The sequence below is a fragment of the Aythya ferina genome, assembly GCF_964211825.1.
Source record: "Aythya ferina genome assembly, chromosome: Z".
NCBI classification, from domain to species: domain Eukaryota; kingdom Metazoa; phylum Chordata; class Aves; order Anseriformes; family Anatidae; genus Aythya; species Aythya ferina.
The window spans coordinates 58,438,260-58,460,810 of NC_140299.1; positions in this window are offsets into that span (position 1 = coordinate 58,438,260).

Here is a 22,551-nt window from a genome sequence, read left to right on the forward strand (position 1 = left end):
TCTCTCTTCCATCTCCCTCTCTCCCCCCTCTCCCCTCCTCCCTCTCTCCTTTTTTTTCTCCCCCTTCCCCTCTCCTTCCTCTTTCCCCCTCTCTCCCGCCTCCCTCTCATACCTCTCTTTCCATCTTCCTTCCCATCTCTCCTTCCCTATCTCTCCGTCTCCCCCTCCCCACTTCTCTTTCCCTCCCTCCTCCTCTCCCCCCTCTCCCCCTCGAACCCCTTCCCCTATCCCTTCTTCACTCTCCCCTTTCCCCTTTCCTCTCCTTCCTGCTCCCTCTCCCTCCCTGCCCTCTCTCCCTTCTCTTCTACTCTCCTTCTCTCCCTCTCTCCCCTCCCTCCTTCTCTTTCCCTCTTCCTCTCTCTCCCTCTAAATCTCTAAAGCCTCTCTCCCCCTTTTTTTTTCTCTCTCTAAAGCTGTATTCTAGAGGAAATCTGTTATTCCAGTATATCAGTATAGATCCCTTTATGAAAATCTTCCCACAGCTGCTTTGTCATGCAGATTTCTGCAACAATGTAGTGGGTTTACTTGGCAAGGTTTTGGTAGCAGGGGGCCATAGGCGTGCTTTCTGTGAGAAGGATATAGAAGCTGCCCCATGTTTGGTAAGGGCCCCACTGCTGACCAGAGCTGAGCCAATAAGCAATGTTGTTTTGCACCTCTGTGAAAGCATATTTAAGACAGGGGAAAAAAACTTTGCCACACAGCAGCTGGGAGAGTGAGAGGAGTGAGGAACAGCCTTGCAGGTGTCAAGGTCAGTGAAGAAGGAGGGGGAGAGGTGCTCCAGGTGCCAGAGCAGAAGTCCCCTGCAGCCTGTGGTGAGGACCATGGTGAAGCAGGCTGTCCCCCTGCAGCCCATGGAGTACCACGGTGGAGCAGGGTTCCATGCTGCAGCCCGTGGAGGAGACCACAGTGGAGCAGGTGGACCTGCACAGACGGAGGCTGCCGCCTGTGGAAGACCCCTGCCGGAGCAGATTCTGGGCTGGGCCTGTAGCCCGTGGAGAGGAGCCCACGCAGGAGCAGGTGACCTGGCAGGAGCTGTTGCCCATGGGGGAGCCAGGTTGGAGCAGTTTGCTCTTGAGGGATGGACCCCGTGGTACGGACCCATATCTGGAGCAGCTCTGGAAGAGCTGCTGCCTGTGGGAAGCTCACGCTGGATCAGTTCATCAAGGACTGCATCCCATGGGTGGGACCCCACAGCACAGGGGATGAGAGTGACCGAGAAGGAGCAGCAGAGAAGAAGCGCTGTAGACTGACCATAACCCCTGTTCCTCTGTTCCCCTGCGCCGCTCAGGGGGAGGAGGTGGAAGAGGGTGGATGGGGGGGAAGGTGCTTTTGGTTTCTTTCCTCTGTTTCTCACTTCTCTACTTTGTTAGTAATAAGCAATAAATCTTACTGTCTCCTTATGCCGAGTCTGTTTTGCCTGTTACAATAATTACTGCATGATCTTCTTGTCCTTATCTCATCCTTCGAGTCCTTTTCATCGCATTTTCTCCCCCTTCCTCTTTGAGGAGCAGCTGTGGTGGAGCTCGGCTGCCTACTCGGGTGGAACCAGCCCAAACAAACAAAAATATTATTAACAATAACAATAAGGAGAGAATAACTGATTTTTATTTTTGATTTTTTTCTAGTTTTGCTTCTTCCACCCATTTTCTTCCATTTTTGCCCATTATGTATAGAATAATATACCTTCTATTTCTTCAGGTATCCTCAACACATTCATGACCATTGTTTTTATTGCATTGAAGTTGTTTTATATTGTAGCTTCATGTGTTCATACCAAAATATTTAATGATATATCAGAAATTCATTACAGCCCCCTATTTGCATGGTTTTATGATTCATCTGTAAATTTTAGAGGAACAATCTAGAGGGAATAAAATGTGTTAGCCACAACTATGTATGTTTTCATATTATTAACTAATGAAGAGGAACAAACTTTCCAGTTGTGGTTGAATGTCTGTTTTCAGAACAACACTGCAACAAGCAAGTCATGTTTGCCACATCTGTAAAACAAACTGCTGAGCAGTAGCCTTCAGTTAGGTACACACAGCCTTTGCTGAGGATCCAGCTCATTCAGCTTTTTTTAAATGTCAGAAAGTTACTTTCTGAGAATGGGTAGCACAGCACAACTACATGGAGGAAGATTTCTGTACACCTTGTAAGGCTTTGTGTCTCTTGTAAGTTACAAGCAATGTGTTTGGTTTTTTTTTGGTGCTCTATTACCTCACAGAGGGAGGTGGAAATTTTAAGTGTATGAACTGACAGATTCAACAGCTTATTCTGTTTCCATTAAGCTGTACAGAAGACCTGGAGTGCTGTCTCAGGTTTATTAACTTAGGCAGATGTCTACTACGTTTTGCATTAAACCTCTCAGAGTTATTGAGCCCTATATGGAGTTAGAGCTGTAGGATGTAGATCAGCATGAATTTAAAATGACATATTCTAAATTTTGCTTAAAATATATAAAGATTTATTATATCCTTCATTTAATTTTGCAGATCTTCATCTTTTAATGGTACTGAAATAATGGTATATGATACCATTGTTATATGATACAAGTCTTACGAAGAGCGGCTGAGGGAGCTGGGATTGTTCAGCTTGGAGAAAAGGAGGCTCAGAGGTGACCTTATCTTTCTCTATAGGTACATTAAAGGAGGCTGTAGCGAGGTGGGAATTGGTCTATTCTCCCACATGCTTGGAGACAGGACGAGGGGGAATGAACTAAATTTGCACCAGGGGAGGTTTAGGTTAGATATTAGGAAAAACTTCTTTACCAAAAGGGTTGTTAGGCATTGGAATGGGCTGCCCAAGGAAGTGGTGGAGTCACCATCCCTGGAGGTCTTTAAAAGATGTTTAGTTGTTGAACTTAGTGATATGGTTTATTGGAGGACTTGTAAGTGTTAGGTCAGAGGTTGGACTCGATGATCTTGAGGTCTGTTCCAACCTAGATGATTCTGTGATACTCTTCAGCCTGCCCACCTCCTCCCAAAGCTCTGCCACCACGTGAAACAACTCTTCAACTGGGCACACGTCCCACAGCTGTGCTCATTACTGCCATCCTGTACTGGCAGAAAAGTAGGGAACACCCAGCACGCTGACACCTGGGTGCCAACATCTTCCCCCTGGAGATCTGTCTGTGAGGCCACATCACCTGTGGTGGATGCTGAGTTCTTGGAAGACACAGCTAGGTAGATAACATCACTCCGTGGTTGAGCTGACCAAGCTTCAGTGACCTCCCTGCTCACCCTGCCTGCTTGCACTGCTGTTCAAACTGCTGCCCTATGCCTGACTGATGCCCCATACCTTGTTTGCCTGCTCTGTTTTTCCTACTCTTTGCTTACACTTCCTAGGGGCTGCTGTTGTATGACAGAAGCAGGGTGCTCCTGGCTCTGCCCAAGCCTCATGAGCCACCCTCGCAAGGGCTGCTGGGTCCTGGTGGCTCCCTCAACTGCCTCAAAGGGTCCTCAATGAAGGGAAACCCCTGCATGTTGCGATCTTCTGCTGTGCTGTAGCAGGTGTCTGCCCTGGAGCCAATCACCTCAGAAAGGGATTGTTAACAGTGGGTTTATAGGAACCACTAATACAGAAAGACAGAGGCTTTTTTTTTTTTTTTTCCTAAAGTTTTCCATTCACCACAGATTATTACAAATCACCACTATAAAATATACTATTATTTAAAAAAGCAAGCATAGATAACAAGCTACCACAGATATTACAAGGAAACAAATGTATATATATGTAGTTGATATAGGGGGACTAGCACTAGTAGAAGTGCTTAAATATATTGTAAATAAATAAATATAACAACAAATGTAGAATGATAATATAGATTCAACAAACATCAATAATACTATGGCAGTGAATATACTTATGGATTATGAACATCAATAAAGAAACAGCAAATATAAATAGGTTATACTTATGAAGACTATATTTATTAATACATATCATTATTATACTTATGAAAGATTGTATCCTGCTATCACAGCCACGTGATGTTATTCAGCTTTCAACTCCTACCCATGGCAGCAGAGTGCCTAGTAACACATTGTAACTTGAACAACAGAGTTTAATTTTGTAGAAATACCTCAAAGATCCATTTTCATGTGTAAATTCATTTTTGTTTTATTTATCTGTGTACAGGGAAAAAGATTTCCCTTGTGATACTTCAACCACTGTTTTCTACTATTTGCAGAGTTTTCTGCTGTCTTGTTAGTTGTACTTCATTGATCTTAATGATAGGATAAAAGGGAAAATATCTAGCTCCTGAAGTGTCTATATGCTTTCTTTAATTCTGGCCTTTGCGTCCATCTGCCATTAATAATGGCCACAGCTACAATATCAGTGAATTGTATTGACAAGTGGTGTTAACTCATGATTATAGGTACTAAATACATATATGTGTTCATAAGATCATTAACAAGGGGAGAGGTAGGAAAGAGGAAAATACATGCTGATCTCAAGGACACATCTCTCTGGTTCTGTGAGATGATGTGTACAAAATGCACACCATAATTCTGTCAATTCTGCCACCAGCCCCTGTGGGAGACATTGCCTTCGGCTCCGCATGGAAGGAGAATGAATCCCCTCAACAAAGGAAAAGTGACTCCTATTATATATTTATATATATATATATATTTATTTATTTATTTATTTATATTTATATTTATATTTATTTAAATTATATTTATATTATAGATATATTTCCTCCTCCTATAATACAGTAAATATTTATCTGCCATAATTATCTGTAAGCAAAAGTATCACAGTTAACTATCAGTGTCATACGATATCATGGTCTAAGAATTAAAATACCTATATTCTGTTTTATTGGGAAGAAGTTAAGGAAAGCTTGGAAGGGATTAAAAAGCTGTGTTCTATGAATTCAGTCCTGAAGTGAAAAACATGCCTAACTATATTCACTTGTTTGAGAATTTAGTGTTACTTTTTCAACTGTGTGCTAAGTGAAACAAAACAGGGTTTTTTGTCTTGGACTCACCCAGAGTTTTATTAATTTTAAAGATTATATGTTTAGTTAGTTTGTTTGCTTGTTTGTTTTATTTATTCATTTATTTATTTATTTTTCTTGTTAGCTGGTTATGTATTTCTAATACATGTTCCAGCTTTCAGCATACTTAGTGCTGTTTCTTTGCCTTTATCAGTTGAATAGGTATCTTAAATATGTTCTGAGACAGAACATATTCTGAAGCAATATGCAGAAAGCAGACTGTGTGGCAAGGTGTTTTATTTTCTTTCAAACAACAGGCCAAATTCTATTTAGAGTATTTGGAAAATGTCAGGTAAGTATTTCAGACTTGACTGTATAAAACTGAAAGCAACATACCTATATCAAAGATGCAGCCAAGCAGCATTGTCTACAGCATAGCACTTGGTCTACGTAATATCTGGTAAATCTTTTGAATCTTAGGTAAGTGTGTTCAGAAAGAGGTTGGGGACTCTCCATTTCTCCAGTGAACTGATAGCCTGGATGTAATCTAAATGGTATTCTCCTAACTCTAGTAGAAGCTAATGACATTTCTCTTTGATAATGATGATAATGATGATAATGATGATGATTATGTTAATACTGGAAATTTTAAGAACCAATTTAATTCACCCATACTATAAGAAACAATTTAATTCATTCATACTATATCTCTACTAATTCTTGCATCATTCTTGAGATGTCATTAACAAATCCTCAGATTTCTTATTTCTATGTCAGCCCTGGCATGGTCCAGAGAGGAGAAAAAAAAAGTAAAAAAAAAAATCAGTCAGAATGCAGAAAGATTTTTTTATATGTGTGTGCGTATCACTGTGAACTAGCAAGTCTTGTGTTTATTATATATTGTTGCACAGAATGTCAACAACAACAACAACAAAACCACAGCTAACTTACTGAGGTATTTGCATGTGGTTCATTGTCTTAAATGGAACAGAAGATATCTCCTAAGTATCTTTAGATGCACCAAATGTTGTCTATGCAACCACTCACATATTCATAGGAATGAGTTCTACAGCAGGATTCCCTGGAGGCAGTGGATGTACTTCCCTGTATTTTCACCTCGAGTGTTAGTCAAGCACACTGACTGAGTGTGCTTGCAAGCATTGCTGCAGATACTTTGGAATTCCTCCCATCTGAATAGCCTGGACACCCTAGAGTTCAGGCTCCCTTGTCTCACCTCTGTTGGTGGTCCCTCATCAGCCTATGCAAAGCCTTGCTGGGAAGGGGACCCTTGGATAAATCAGAGAATTGATAAGTTGAATTGATAACACCAGATGGTCACACAGACACAACTCTTACACACAGCTAAACTAGAATTATAACTATAGGACAAATTTGAATTTCATCCTTATATCTTATTTATAACCCACATTCAATAACCCTTGCCACAATATATATTTGTTTTTACACATACTTAAGTGTTTGTTTGTTTGTTTGTTTGTTTGTTTGTTTGTTTTATCTGTGGGGTTATGTCTTAAGGGAGTACAAAAATGGTGAGGACCTGAACTTTTTGCATCCCCAGGTTAGCTTTAGTTTGATATTTCTCAAACAGTTTACCCATTGCTTCTTTGGCATGTGCGCAGTACTCTATTTTTGGCTTCGATGTTCTTACTACCTGTCAATATCAAAATAACATTGTGTTTCTAAGAATGTTCCATGACTTTGTTTATTAAATTGGAAATTCATAGTGAAAATGAGAACTACAGGAGTTGATGACATTACACAGGAAGTGTCAATGTTTTCCCGATGTTGCCAGGGGATTTTTCCATCTATTCATGATCCAAATATGTTGGTACATTTAAACTCACTACAGTTTCTTTCTTGTATCTATTTGTGTTTACTTCAATGTTTAGATTACAAAAGGTAATTTTGAGATTATAATACAGACTAGAGGTCATATTATAGAAGTGCTCTGAATTTTGTTTGCTGGTTTATATACTCATAGCTTTTTAATTTGTCTTTGAGTGCTTGACATGTTTCTCTATTCCTGTTATAATCTGTTGATTTTGTTTTCTTTTAGACGTTTTCTTGCCATCTAGTTTAGGATAGGAAATGATGCTGTTTCAAACTGTATCAATATCTAAATATCCCATTTATAAGTAGATCTATCTAGCATACAGTCAGTGAATATCAGTATAGCTATATCAGTAGAGTACAATCAATTAGATTGAATTTATGTGTCCCTCAGGGTATGCAAGCCATGCCTGCAAAGCTACAAAAATGCTGCAAAAATTTACCTTTTTAAACTGCCAAAGAAGATATGACAAATTATGCTACCGTCCACTTTTTCTACTGAAATTTAACCAAAATATCAAAACAGGTTTTACACTTTTATGAAAATGTTTTACAGAAAATTTAAAGGATGCAATGTTTTTTTATAGATGAATAGATTTGGATAACAAAACACATAAGTATACTAGGAAACAAATTGTTACATACATGTATTTATTTATTTATTTATTATTTCATGCAGGTACCAAAGAAATAGTAACAGGAAACTTGCGGTCTACCAAAAGGCATTTCAAGTCCTGGGGAAGACAACAAAAAGACTAGAACAGGTAGTGTTTTCCTTAATCATGCCAGGAATGGGAAAAACACGAAAAGAAAGAGATGAGGCCAGGTAATCAATGCCTGCATCCAATACTGGTGTGTCCATGAGAATTTGGTTTTAGAATCATGGAAGAATCTTTGAGATGAGGAATCTGTTGCGACCTGCCAGGACTCAGCTGTGAAGCATGTGAAGGAAACATGTCTTGATGAGACTGATTGAGAGGGTTTTAAACTAGGATTGATGGGGAAGGGGGCGATGAGCGATGAGGTTAAACTAATGCATGTTATTACACCATTTGAGGGTGGCAAGGCTAATGGCATCTGTGACACTCCAGGGAGGCATTTGAATGGGTTGCCCAGAAAGGTGGTGGAGTCACCATCCCTGGGGGTGTTCAAGGAAAGATTGGACATGGTTTAGTGAGTGATGTTGGTGATTGTTGGACCAGATGATCATGGAGGTCTCTTCCAACCATAATTATTATATGATTCTATGATATTATAACACATTTCATTACATTATATTTCAAAATATTTTTATAGAACAAGAAAAAATAAATCTGATTAAATATGATTCTAAACCCTATATATTTACATACAGTAACAGTGATACTTAGATGGAACTTAGATGAGTAATTTTTCATTGGACAAAGTCCAATGCTTTTCAAAATACATAATCCTCTTTATATATCTTGTACTAGTTCTCAAAACAGGTCTTCAAACTCAATTGAAAAATTAAAAATAATTTTAAAAAAAAAGGGAGGGGGGGGGGAGGGAGCACTTCTATATATCTTTCCAAACATAATGCTTGTCTTTGTTGCAACCAATTCAGAAAAACAAACATATATTTGATGGTGGTGTTGAAGATCAACCAACTTCAAGCACTTCCAGCAGTCCAAGCCACCTTTCATACAGATCACTTATGCATTTGGCATGGACTTCTTGTCCCACTACACTCAAAGTAGATTTTTCTATTGATACAAATGGAAAAAGATTGGAGTAAAAAAATAAATATACATGTATATATAGATACATATCTATATTATATCTATCTATATATCTATATATTATACAGATATTATATCTATATTATATATAAACATATATATACATATATATATGTATACCTACATATAAATGTGTATATATATATATATGTATATATATGTATATCTTCATATATATATAATGTAGATATATCTATATCTATAATATCTATAATATATGATATAATAATATAATAATATAATATATAATAATGTGATATATAATATATAATATATATAATATATAATCTATCTATCTATATTTTTTCTCTGTAATTAGAAAAGAGCAGTATTCAATTAAATTACAAATTAACAAATAAATTAATCCTGAGGAATAGTTCTTCAATTTCTGGTTCTTGTTAGAAGTAATAAATGTTTAAGCTTATTTTTCCAGTTTGGAAAGAATTAAAAAAGAAACAAACAATAAACGAGCAAACAATCCAACCCAACCACCACCACCAAAAAAACAGGTATTTATGTATGGGGTATTTATTTGTGTTCTTGTTTGTTTGTTTGTTTGTTCACACCATTTCTAGTCCTTGCTTTGAAATCCTTATACAAAACACATGGAATCAATTACTGAAGACAAAAATCTGAAAGCTGCTGTTTTAGTAAGGAATCTCTGAAGAGATACTCAGCAAGGAATATACAGGTGCTTGACAAGATTTGTTGTGTATGCAATAGAAAGAAGAGACAAGAAAAGCTGAGAACATAATATAGAACTATTGATTTAGATTCATTGTTGAAGATGAATAGATCCTTTGCAGATTATTTCAGTTTGATAAGACACAGATATTTTTAACCAAAAAACACAACAATAAACTAATGGTAGGAGGAAAAAAGGGGAAAAATAAGAAATGCTCAACCATGAGAACAAGTTCATCTTGTTGAGAAACTAAATGGAGAAGAAAAATTAAAAAAATTTTTCTTATACAAAATTAGTCAAAGGCATAACAACCCCACGCAATGCTGCAGAGTCGGGCAGAGCGGCAATGTGTCAATGCTACAGAGTGGGGCAGAGTGGCTGGAAAGCTGTGCATAGGAAAAGTCGCTGGCTGAGCATGAGCCAGCAGTGTGCCCAGGTGGCCAAGAAGGCCAACGGCATCCTAGCTTGTATAAGGCATAGTGTAATCAGGATGACCAGGGAGGTGATCGTCCCCTGTATTCTGATGAGGCCTCACTTCAAGTACTGTGTTCAGCTTTGTTCCCTCACTACAAGAAGGACATCAAGGCCCTGGAATGTGTCCAGAAAAGGGCTGGTGAAGGGCATGGAATACAAGTCCTATGGAGGAGTGGCTGAAGAAACTGGGGTTGTTTAATCTAGAGAAGAGGAGGCTTAGGGTAGACTTTATTGCTCTCTACAACTACCTGGAAGGGGAAGTAATGAGCATGTTTAGATCCCATAAACCATGTGGGATTATGCCCCTGCGGGGAGCTGGGCTTCAGCCTCTTCTCACAGATAACTAGTGATAGGACTAGAGGGAATGGACTTAGATTGCTCCATGGGATTTTCAGGTTGGAAATTAGGAGACATTTATTCTCAGAAAGAGTAGTCAGGCATTGGAATGGGTTGCCCAGGAAAGTGGTGGAGTCACCATCTCTGGAGGTGTTTAAGGAAAGGTTGGACCTGGTGCTTAGGGACATGGTTTAGTGGGTGGCTTTGGTAGTAGGGTGATGGTTGGACCAGATGATCTTAGAGGTCTTTTCCAACCCTAATAATTCTATGATTCAAGCTTGGTGGAATGAAGAGATTACAGCAAGACGTTTATTCCTGAATTTAAATGACCATTAGTTAAATCCTTCTGTCTAAATACAGTATTCTCAAGTAGACTGTTTCTTGAGAAATACCTACATGGCATAAGGCAACATGGTATGAAAATATTCCTCATAACTCACAGGAGGGTGAATTATCCTGCATAGATATAAGTTCTAATGTGGGCACGTGGCTTCTCGGATCTAAACATACTAATCTTTGGAAAAGTGGGCAGGCCACTAGGGAGGACTATAAGGATGTTGTGAGGCTGTGCAGGGACAAAATTAGGAAGGCCAAAGCTCATCTGGAGCTCAATCTGGCTACTGCCGTTAAAGATAACAAAAAACGTTTCTATAAATACATCAACACAAAAAGGAGGACTAAGGAGAATCTCCATCCTTTACTGGATGTGGGCGGAAACTTAGTTACAAGAGATGAGGAAAAGGCGGAGGTGCTCAATGCCTTCTTTGCCTCAGTCTTTAGCGGCAATACCGGTTGTTCTCTGGATACTCAGTACCCTGAGCTGGTGGAAGGGGATGGGGAGCAGGATGTGGCCCTCACTATCCATGAAGAACTGGTTGGTGACCTGCTATGGCACTTGGATGTGCACAAGTCGATGGGGCCGAATGGGATCCACCCGAGGGTACTGAGAGAACTGGCAGAGGAGCTGGCCAAGCCACTATCCATCATTTATCAGCAATCCTGGCGATCGGGGGAGGTCCCAGTTGACTGGCGGCTAGCAAATGTGACGCCCATCTACAAGAAGGGCCAGAGGGCAGACCCGGGAAACTACAGGCCTGTCAGTTTGACCCCAGTGCCAGGGAAGCTCATGGAGCAGATCCTCCTGAGAGTCATCACGTGGCACTTGCAGGGCAAGCAGACGATCAGGCCCAGTCAGCATGGGTTTATGAAAGGCAGGTCCTGCTTGATGAACCTGATCTCCTTCTATGACCAAGTGACGCGCTGGGTGGACGAGGGAAAGGCTGTGGATGTGGTCTACCTTGACTTCAGCAAGGCTTTTGACACCGTCTCCCACAGCATTCTCCTCGGGAAACTGGCTGCTCTTGGCTTGGACTGGCGCATGCTTCGTTGGGTTAGAAACTGGCTGGATAGCTGGGCCCAAAGAGTCGTGGTGAATGGAGTCAAGTCCAGTTGGAGGCCAGTCACTAGTGGCGTTCTCCAGGGCTCGGTGCTGGGGCCAGTCCTCTTTAATATCTTCATCGATGATCTGGACGAGGGCATTGAGTGCACCCTCAGTATGTTTGCAGATGACACCAAGTTAGGTGTGTGTGTCGATCTGCTTGAGGGTAGGAAAGCTCTGCAGGAGGATCTGGATAGGCTGCACCGATGGGCTGAGGTCAACTGCATGAAGTTCAACAAGGCCAAGTGCCGGGTCCTGCACCTGGGGCGCAATAACCCCAAGCAGATCTACAGGCTGGGAGATGAGTGGTTGGAGAGCTGCCAGGCAGAGAAGGACCTGGGAGTGATGGTTGATAGTCAGCTGAATATGAGCCAGCAGTGTGCTCAAGCAGCCAAGAAGGCCAACAGCATCATGGCTTGCATAAGAAACAGTGTGGCCAGCAGGGCTAGGGAGGTGATCGTCCCCCTGTACTGAGCTCTGGTGAGGCCACACCTCGAGTACTGTGTTCAGTTTTGGGTCCCTCGCTACAAGAAGGACGTCGAGGTGCTTGAGCGGGTGCAGAGAAGGGCAACGAAGCTGGTGAGGGGCCTGGAGAACAAGTCCTACGAGGAGTTGCTGAGGGAGCTGGGCTTGTTCAGCCTGGAGAAAAGGAGGCTCAGGGGCGACCTTATCGCTCTCTATAGGTACCTCAAAGGAGGCTGTAGTGAGGTGGGGGTTGGTCTGTTCTCCCACGTGCCTGGTGACAGGATGAGGGGGAATGGGCTTAAGTTGAGCCAGGGGAGTTTTAGGTTGGATGTTAGGAAGAACTTCTTTACTGAAAGGGTTGTGAGGCATTGGAACAGGCTGCCCAGAGAAGTGGTGGAGTCACCATCCCTGGAAGTCTTCAAAAGACGTTTAGATGTAGAGCTTAGGGATATGGTTTAGTGGGGACTGCTAGCGTAAGGTCAGAGGTTGGACTCGATGATCTTGAGGTCTCTTTCAACCTAGAAATTCTGTGATTCTGTGATTATGTGATAACCTCATTCTGTTTTTACGACCTCAGTAAGGCGTTGTAGACCTAACTCAGACCACTTGCTAGTTAGCATCAGTAAATTTATATGGATATATTTAGGTAGTGATATCAACATATTTATTTATTTATTTATTTTCCCTGAAAATGATACATTTTACACACACGTCTTTGGGGAATTAAAGAAACAGTGTCTTTAGCTTATAGAGTGTCAATAGACCTTTGCATGGCCTGAAGTTCATGGGGCCTCAGAATTTGTAAAATGACTTTGTCCATCATTTCACAGAATACTGGTGGGTAGAGGGTTGTCATAAGTATGTCACTAGTTTTGAAGATTTATGTAATAAAACCAAAAATAATTAAGATCAAATAAACAAACAGAAACATAAATAAATAAATAAAAAATCTCCCTTCTTGAACGGTGACTGTAGTATTACAAAATAAGGATAATGCTATCCTCCTTCCATGCTGTCAACTGCAACATAAGCTAAATATGCTTGGAGAATATATTTTCTCCTATGACGTTCTTGTTTCTATGGAACAATTGAAATATCAAGAAAAGGTAATATGAAACAGTGATTAATAAAATTCCAATCAATTGTGGTGGTGAAACAAGCAAAGAGATGCATGTTAAGACTCTGAAAAGGGGTATCAAGGATATTTTTTTGTTTTCAGTTTACACAGTGAAGTAATAATTCAGCCATATTATTGCAGTGAATCTTATATCCTCAAGGTTATATTTATAACTACTGTATGATGATTTCATGTGAAAGCAGCTTAACAAATGTTCCTAAATTCAAACTGCTTAAAAATGATTGATTATTTAAGATTGAGGTACAGATAGAGAGTCTTCATATCGTGAGAGGAGATTATATTTGCAAATAAATCTATGTATAAGAGAACCCAGAATATTATCTGTAATCTTTTCAAACTCACAAACACTTTTTTTTTTTCTCTTAAGTTCCAAACAATTCAGAATTATAACAGACTTATTTTCTGCAACAGAAATTGCATAAATAACCATTGAAGAAATAGAGCAACGGTAGAAAAACCTTAAACGAATTTATTGATTTCTGTGGGTATTATAATGAGATCTTTTACAATATTCATAAATAAAAAAAAGTCTGCTCTCATCCTACTTCCCTTTCAGGCAGGAGTAGTCATAAACTAGTAAAGCTATTTTCTGAAAGAGTATGAAAAAGACAAGAGCTCATATTTGAAGGAAATAATGCTAGTTTGCTCTTTTTCAAATAAGAATTTTACAAGCTCAGCTGGGTAGGCAATGTTGCATACATTATTTTTAATCTTCTGGAATGGTTATCCAAAAAGTATTGTTTTCAGTATTGTGATTTTTACTGCTACCACGGGAAATATATATATATTTATATATATTATATATATGTATTATATATATATATACACACACCTATAATTTAAGCTCAAGAAAATGTCATTTGAAGAAAAGTAGCAAGTTTGAGAAATGTAATTGCAATGGAAGTCTGGTATCTATGAATTTCTGAAAACAGGACTGGCTTCCTAAAATGTGTATCCATCCAAAACTGCCTATGTACTTTAAGAAATGAATCTTCACTAATGACTAGGTCTCTCTCAGTGCAAGGAAGAAATTTATTTTTAAACGGAAAGATTTATTAGGAAATGGATCTCTAACCCAAATTAGTCATCTACTAATTACCTATACAGGTATCAGTTACTGTCTCTATCAGATAGAGACTTACTGTCTCTATCTGATAAATAGTTGAGCTACAGATTAGGTGAAAGGTTAAAAAAAAAAAACATCTAGAATAATAGTGTAATAGTGTGGGAAATTACATTGTGTTTTGTTGTTGTTGTTGCTTTTTCTTATTTCAGTTAAAATTTTTGCAAAGTATTTGCAAGTATTGGAAGTATTCTATATTTAGTCTTTGCTGAAAAAAGACATAGTCGTGCTCCCTCTCTCTCTCTCTGGGCTGTGACTATGGATGATTCCCTGAAACACTGAGATCAATAACGACCTTACAGAATCCTTTATTAGTCAGGTATTAAAAAGAAAAAACGTTTTAGAGATTTATAAACAATGTTTTTCAATCAGTGTTCCGACCTTTGTGTCACCCTTTAAGGTATGAGACCTCTGAAGTCTCTCTTACAAAAGAAGATGAGAGTTCTTCTGTAACTCCATAACTCTTCTTTCCAAAACACTGTCTTTTCAGAGTCACTAATATATTCTGCATTTGGTATGCTGTGTTAAAATTACTAAGATAGGTGAGATAATCAAAACCAGAAAACAAAGAACTGTACTACATATATGTACCTCTCAGGAACTCTCTAGAGCCATAAACCAGTACACCTTCTAGCATTTTTATCTTTACAGGAAGCCAGCCTTAGAGTCTGTGTTTTCAAAAAGTAGAAAAATGACTTCTACCCAATTCTTTTTCATTCTCTTCCTCACTTTTTTGTGTGAATTTAACACAAATATGAGTTGCCAAGCTAGTCAAAAGCATAATCAGAGGAAAGTAAGAGCTAATTTGGGTGCCCGTGATTAGGATAAATCATTAAACTTTTTCGGCAAGGGACTCTATTACAAAGGGCAATGAAAGTTAATTCAGAGTACCTAAAAATGGCCAGAAGCAAGTGTAAATGTTAACAGGAAATTAGGACAGGGCATTTAGGAGACTGTCATACTGTATCATAAGATATTGGGACGGTACTTTGTCAGATGCTGAAGGAGAAGTAACTAGTCTAAATATCCTGAATATATACAGCCTTCTAGGGGAGGAAAGAACTGGATAAGCATGAAGTTATAGCATGGAGCTATAAACTTGCATAAATCAGGCTGCATGAGCTCCACTGGGTTACACCAGTAGGGGTCCAACAGTAAGTATTGGCACAAATTTCTGTTCCTTATCACTGTTAGAATGAATTCAGGCAGACTATGAGATCTTTCCAAGCAATTTGGCCAGACACATGCAGTCCAAACAGTTCCTAAAATGCATTGAAGATAATTTTCTGACATGGGTGGTGAAGGAGCTAACGAGGTGGTGGGTGCTTCTGGACCTTGTTTTTACCAACACAGATGGGCTTGTTAGGGATGCGAAGGCTGGGGGCAGCTTGGGATGCAGTGACCATGAGATGGTGAAGTTCAAGATGGAACCTGGTGGAAGAAATAAAGCAAAAAGTAGGATTGCCATCCTGGACTTTTGGAGGGACAACTTCGACCTCTTCTGGGACCTACTTGGGGATATCTAATGGGCTAGACTGCTAGAAGGCAAGGGTGCTGATGAGACCTGGGCTAAGTCAAATCAGAACTTCTTCCAAGCTCAGGATCAATGCATGTCTATAAGTAGGAAACCAGGGAATAGGGGCAGGAGACCTGCGTGGGTGAGCAAGGAGTTCATTGAAAAGACCAAAAGGAAGAGGAAGGTCTATGAAATGTGGAAAAATGGTCTGTCCTCTTGGGAGGAGTATAGGAGTGTTTTCAGGGCCTGCAGGGATGCAGCGAGGAAGACTAAAACAGACCTGGGAATACTGAATGCTCTGTCATGTAATATGAAATTCTAAAGTCATACAATCATTCATCACTTGTGTGAACAAATATCTAAAATATATGCCAAAGTCTTCTTATGGAACTCTGCAGTTTCCCACTTTACATATGAAACACATTATGCAGACGTTTTTTTGAGGTCATATTTCATGGTATCAGTGGCTAGCCATGTGAGATCAATATATCTATGAACTGTGTGGAGGGGAAAAAAAAAAAAAGAAAGTGAAATACTGAATTTGCATGTATGATAGTTAATAGTGGCAGGGATTGTGCATCAGTTCTTCAATGTAGAGAAAAGAAAAATTTGTAATCCTCTCCTACTCCTGAGACAAAATATGAATTGAATTATAGAATACTCCTCCTCTTGAGATGTTTCTGTATTTGCAGTTGTAGTCTTGATCTGGTCAATACACCTCTTAATAAAAGCAAAACACTGTTAGCTATTTTCCATTTTATGCATTCTGGAATAATAACACATATCAACAGAGATTTCTTTCCTGTTGTCCCTGTGGAAATACGGCAGAACAGAGAGCACCTCAACAAACATGTCAAAAGCTTTCTTCTCTTTCTCCTATTTCCTTTTGAGAAACAGTGGGTAACACCTTGTCGTGCCCTGGCCAAAAAGTCTCAGTGGAATTTTAAGTACATATAACCATTTGTAGTGGTTCCTAGAAGGTTAAATAAATCCTATAGAAGGATTGACAGTTCAAAAGAAAAATTCTCATTGAAAAGTGGAGGTTATTCTGCTAGTTCTGAATTGTATTAAAATAATAATAATAATAATAATAATAATAATAATAATAATAATAAGGTATTATACAATTAATATATTATATGTTATATAATTAATATATACAATTAATATTTGTATTCTGAACTCTGTACTCTGAAGCCTGTACTCTGAAGTTAGACAAGAGAAAAAATTCCATCTAGTTTTGTTGGAAGGGGTTCTGTATTAATTTCACTAATGGTTTGCATGCTATCCACACTAGTGCAATAGTAGCTAGTGCAATATCAAGATCATTGGAAAGGATTATGCATTAGTGTTAAGCAAACACCTTCACTTAGAAAAATAAACTGGCTACAATTAATTGATTCAAAATAATTTTGTAACAGAGAGTGTTATTCAAATACTACTTCTTGTTAATTTTACTGAAGAACTGTTTTAGAGTAAAAGATTTAAGAGCAAGCTAGAATACCATGATTAAGCCTTCAGTGATTGTGTTTTGCTATGGAAAATCAAATTATCTGAAATATACTATAGCTTTTTTACACATAATAGAAAATATTAAGTTTTTAATTCTGGAGGAAAAAAGAAAAAAAAAAAAAAAAGCTATCAAAAAGAATATTTTCGCAGTGAACAGCAATATATATATGTTAATTAAAACCAAATCCAGCTAGTATAGCGAAGTATTCTCCATTGGGCAGTTTATTTGAGAGAGTTACATGACAGAAGTTCTGATGAAAGAACTACACTGGGTAGTTCACATTGATTATCTTTAGCATGTGATCTCGATTATCCATATAATGTATTAGTGTATACAATAGGTGAAGAACAGAAACTCTCTCTTCTTATTGAGTTAACTATCTAACTTTCATAATATCTAACTCTAGTGGCACCAAAAAGAGCCAAAAGTAACTTGATGACATCATAAAAGAAAACACAATATATATTATAGCCATGATAGCTACATCAAATTAATTTTGGCTAGATTTACTTATGGTTTATTATTATTATTATTATTGGATTTTTTTAAATATTATTTTTTTATATATTTTTTATTATTATTGGAAAAATAATTTAGAATTCATTATCTTGAAGTTGGTATGGGGAAATGTTATGAAAAATCTGCTACTGAAGGTCACTGTCATTCCAAACTTATTTTTCCTTCCTATGTAGAAGCATCCTGAAAGAGGCAACCTCCATATACAACATCCCAATACACATGGATGGACTTAACAGACAAACTGATCACAAAATGTTTGCTCAGGACCAGTTGGTGTCTGTCAATACACAAGGATGGTGTAATGGTTGGTGTTTCAACACTGTTCTGTACACTTAATAAGTAAATAAGTCTTCTAATGTGTTTTTAATTACTTAAAAATAAATGACTTAAGAATAGGAACAAATGTTTAGATATTCTAGTAGTTATTGGCATTTTCCGTTCTTTTGCAGATTTTATTTTAATACACGGTGAATGATTTGTTGTTTTAATATGCTGATCTCATAAAGTGTTTTATTTCATCATTTGTATTACATTACAAGAAAATGTAAATTTCTGCAAGAAAAGGATCACCAATGAGTTCCAGTGGGACACATTCTAATCTTGTTGCAGTGATGCAAAACTTACAATTTATACTCAAGAAGAGGAAAATCTATCGAAAATTGATTTATTCTAAACAATTTGTGTCGTGATTCAATTTGCTGTTGACTTTAGAATAGTATGCCTGATAGGAATTAAATCCTATATGATATCTGAAATATAGAAACATTTTTCAAAAGACTGTATTGTTATATTTAATGATTCTGCTATGGTTGGTTAACAAGTCACTTTTACAAAAAGCAGTTAAAGGAATTGTCTTTAGCAATATATCTTTAATTAAGAACTTATTTATTTAATTTTCTCAAATCATTTAGTTTAGTAAGTGTTTCAGAGAATTAACAGAGTGCTTCACAGGTAAAAACTGAAATAATATCATAATACATTAAAAAAATGTTGGGTTCCATAACTCTCAGTGCTCATTTTGAAGATGGTATCTAGCTACCTGACCTCCTTCTGGAATTCTGCATCTATGAAATTGGTTCCAACAAAGCAGCCTATCAGGCCAGGCTGTGCAGGGCAGGATGTTGTGTCAGACCGGCTGTGGCACCGAGAGCAGAAAAATTGTAATAGCTGGGCCAAGGCTGCACATGAGCACATGAAGCCCTACTGCAGCCTCTCCTCTGGTGCCTGGGTCTGCATTGTCAGTGGGGTTGAGGGGCTGGGGGTAATTAGTGCAGGGATGGAATGGAGCAAATTGGTTCATTTCTGATGCAATGCTGCTACAGCTACTGAAAGGAGGTGGTGGGGAGCTGGGGGTCAACATCTTCTTGCAGATATCTATCAATAGGACTAGAGGGAATGGTCTCAAGTTGTGCCAGGGGAGTTTCAGGTTGGAAATTAGGAGACATTTCAACTCAGAAAGAGTAGTCTGGCAGGTTGCCCCAAGAGGTGGTGGAGAGTCACTGACCCTGGGAGTATTTAAGGAAAGGTGCTTAGAGATATGGTTTAGTGAGTGACATCGGGATGGTAGGGGGATGGTTGGACCAGATGATCTTTGAAGTCTTTTCCAACCTTAAGGATCCTATAATTCTAAATTTGACAGCAAGTATTTAATCTATTTTTTCCCATCTCTTTGCCCATTGCTCCTCAGGGGTGTTGGTGGTAGCCCCTGGACATGGCTGCCCAGATGGGTGCTGAGTGGCCCAGCTTCCACTTCTCCCCACCATGCTGGGACCCTCTTGGAAGCAGTGTTGTTTTTTTTTTTTTTATTTAAGGAACTTTTTTTATTTAAGGAACTGGTCTTATTTAATTAGGCACTTTTTTAATCTGGCACTTTTTTAGTGATGGAACTGTTACGTACTGTTCAGACTATTCATTGAACTGAACTGCAGTGTTCAGTTCAATACTTTTTTTACTTATACTTCTTTAATATTACATATCATGTAAGGCAATCTCTCAATCAAGGTGAGATTTTATTTATTTATTTATTTATTCATTTATGTATTTATTTATTCTCTCTATGTAGTAAGATTTTTTATTTCTGGAAATCATGAGCAATGCTAAGTACAGCTATTATGTTATCTAAATTAAAATATATTTTCATGCAGAATTTTATGTTCTCATACTAACAGTTCTCATAGTAGGAAAACAAAAAATAATAAAAGTAAAAGATAATGCATATGTTTTCTGAAAATGTCATTGCATGCAAACTATCTTTATCACAGCCTCTTCTATTTTTTTGTTGTTCTGTTTCCTCTGTTCCTCTAAAGGAACTCAAATTTCTGATATTTTGAGTGTTTGCACAGCCCATGTACAAAAATTAGTATTTAAAGGTTGAAATGGTTTTGTTTCTTTTTATGTTTTTGCTTTTGCCATTTGCATGATATTCTTTTGTTTTCTAGTCTCAACCAGCAACAAGAAAAAAAAAATAAAATTGAACTATCAAAATAAAATCAATTAGAATTTGTAAAATACCTTATAGTTCTGCTATGAACATTCACAAGAATAAAATGTTACATTTGCTCAAGATGGAGTCCTGCTCCTCTTGTGTTTATTTTCTGTGCCTGTTCTAGCAAGCGAGTTGCTGGCAATAACAGATGCACAAAATATGCCTTTTTTAGGTATACATGGTATACATGGTATACATGTTTAGGTATACAAGGTATACATGGCCAAATATTTTCAGAGAGAAGACTGGAGAATTTTAGATTGGCAACAAGCATTCATGTTGAAATTATGATTATAGAATTATATAGAGAGAGGTTAGTTAACCCTAATTTAGGTTTGTAACTTACATAACATCTTTTGAGGGCTCTTGCACCTTTGTTTTCAACAACTGAGGTATTTATATTTTATTTATATTTAGGAATTACAAATTGATGTATTTGGTAAGTAACATTGAAATTAGATATTTAACCATATATTTAACTATAGGTACCATATCATTTAACCATAGATATTTGATTATCCATGGAAAACTTCCAAATAAAAAAAGTCCAAATTAATTAACTGTTTAACTCTGTTGTTGTTGTTGTTGTTTGTTTTGTTTTGATTGGTTGGTTGGTTGGTTTGGTTTGGTTTGGTGTTTTGTTGTTATTGTGTTTGTTTGTTTGTTTGCTCGTTTCTTTTGTTTTACTGTAATTGCAGTCCTTTAGGCCCAGACTGAAACAACAGTGTGTTGGGAAAATATGTGTTAAGATAGACTTCACATGATTAAGTAAGAAGAAGCAGAAGCCTGACACTGCAGGGTTCGTCAGGCTCACTACAAGCAGTCTGTGCTCACCACAGAGCTACTTCAGGGAACATTTTACATCCCTTAAAAATAATTCCTTTCTGAACTCCTGAAAGGGTAGCCTCAGACTACAGAAATCACTGTACCTGTATAACAGCCACCGTTAATTCTGGATCTAAAGGAAAAGTCAGAGTATCAAATTCAGTCTCATTCCTGGGACATGCAGCATTAATCTTCTGGTAAATTGGGGGTTTAAATATAGAAGAATATCAGAAATAACTAGATTTCCTAGCAGTTTTGAAAATTCCTGGTCACAAAAAAATGCTTTATATAAAGAACAGGATGGCAAAGAATACTTCACAAGAATGTTTTTTTTGTTTGTTTGTTTGTTTATATATATATATATATATATACACACACTTATTTATTTATTTATTTTCCACTACAGGCTGTCCAGGCTGTCTTTACGGAACTGTCTTTACAGAAGTCTGAATATATGAGTTAATAATAATATCAATTGTTCCTGTCATGTAAGTTTGTAAGTACAAGTTTGTAAGTTCATAAATACATATATACATACATATATGTATGTATGCATACACAAATATGGGCAGCTTTTGACCAGTTTTAGTAGTATCTTTCCTTAGGGATAACACATATTTTGTATTGAACAGTCTGACACTTTTCCTACCATACTGTCATTTTATTTTATTTTTTTAGATAAGACAAAAAGCAGACCATATTCCTAAAAGCAGAATGTAAACCAAACAGTAAAACAGTAATGTTAGTTTAAAAAATAAGGTAAAGAAGGCTTGTGATTCAACTTGCTGTAATGACATTTTAAAATTTCACATACATGAAAAAAACAAAAACAAACAAACAAAAAAAGTAAGCACTTATCTAACAGAAACATGTAGCTTAACCAAACTTATTTTGCCACAAAAAGGATTTTGATTTTGGTATTCTAGTCTGTATGCAGTTTTTGGTTCTGTTGTTGTTGTTTTAATTAATAGATTTTTTAATTATTTTATTTTGTAATTGCTGAAATGCATGCTTTTTTACTTTGTTTATTTTCACTCAGAGGGTGGTAGCATACTGTAAGGGGTTGCCCACAGAAGCTATGTATGCCCCATCCCTGGAAGTGTTCAAGGCCAGTTTGGATGGGGCTTTGTACAACCTGATCTATTAGAAGATGGCAAGGACGTTGCTCATGGCAAGGAGGTTGGAATTAGATGTTCCTTCCAATTCAAACCATTCTATGATTCTATGATTTATATTAGAAAATCACCATTCACCACCTTTCCCTCAATCTTCCAGATTTCCTATAATTTTAGGGTTACTTTAGTTGGCATTACTCTTTGAAACAGTGACTATTAGTGAATAGTTCAGTTCTGTTTTTCAAAACAAATGAACAATGTGGACTTTCAGAATCAAATACTGTTTAGGGAGTTGAAATTGCAGGATTAATATTTTTAGAGAACTCTTACAACAAAGTATTTAGTTTTAAAGTGTTGTGTTTA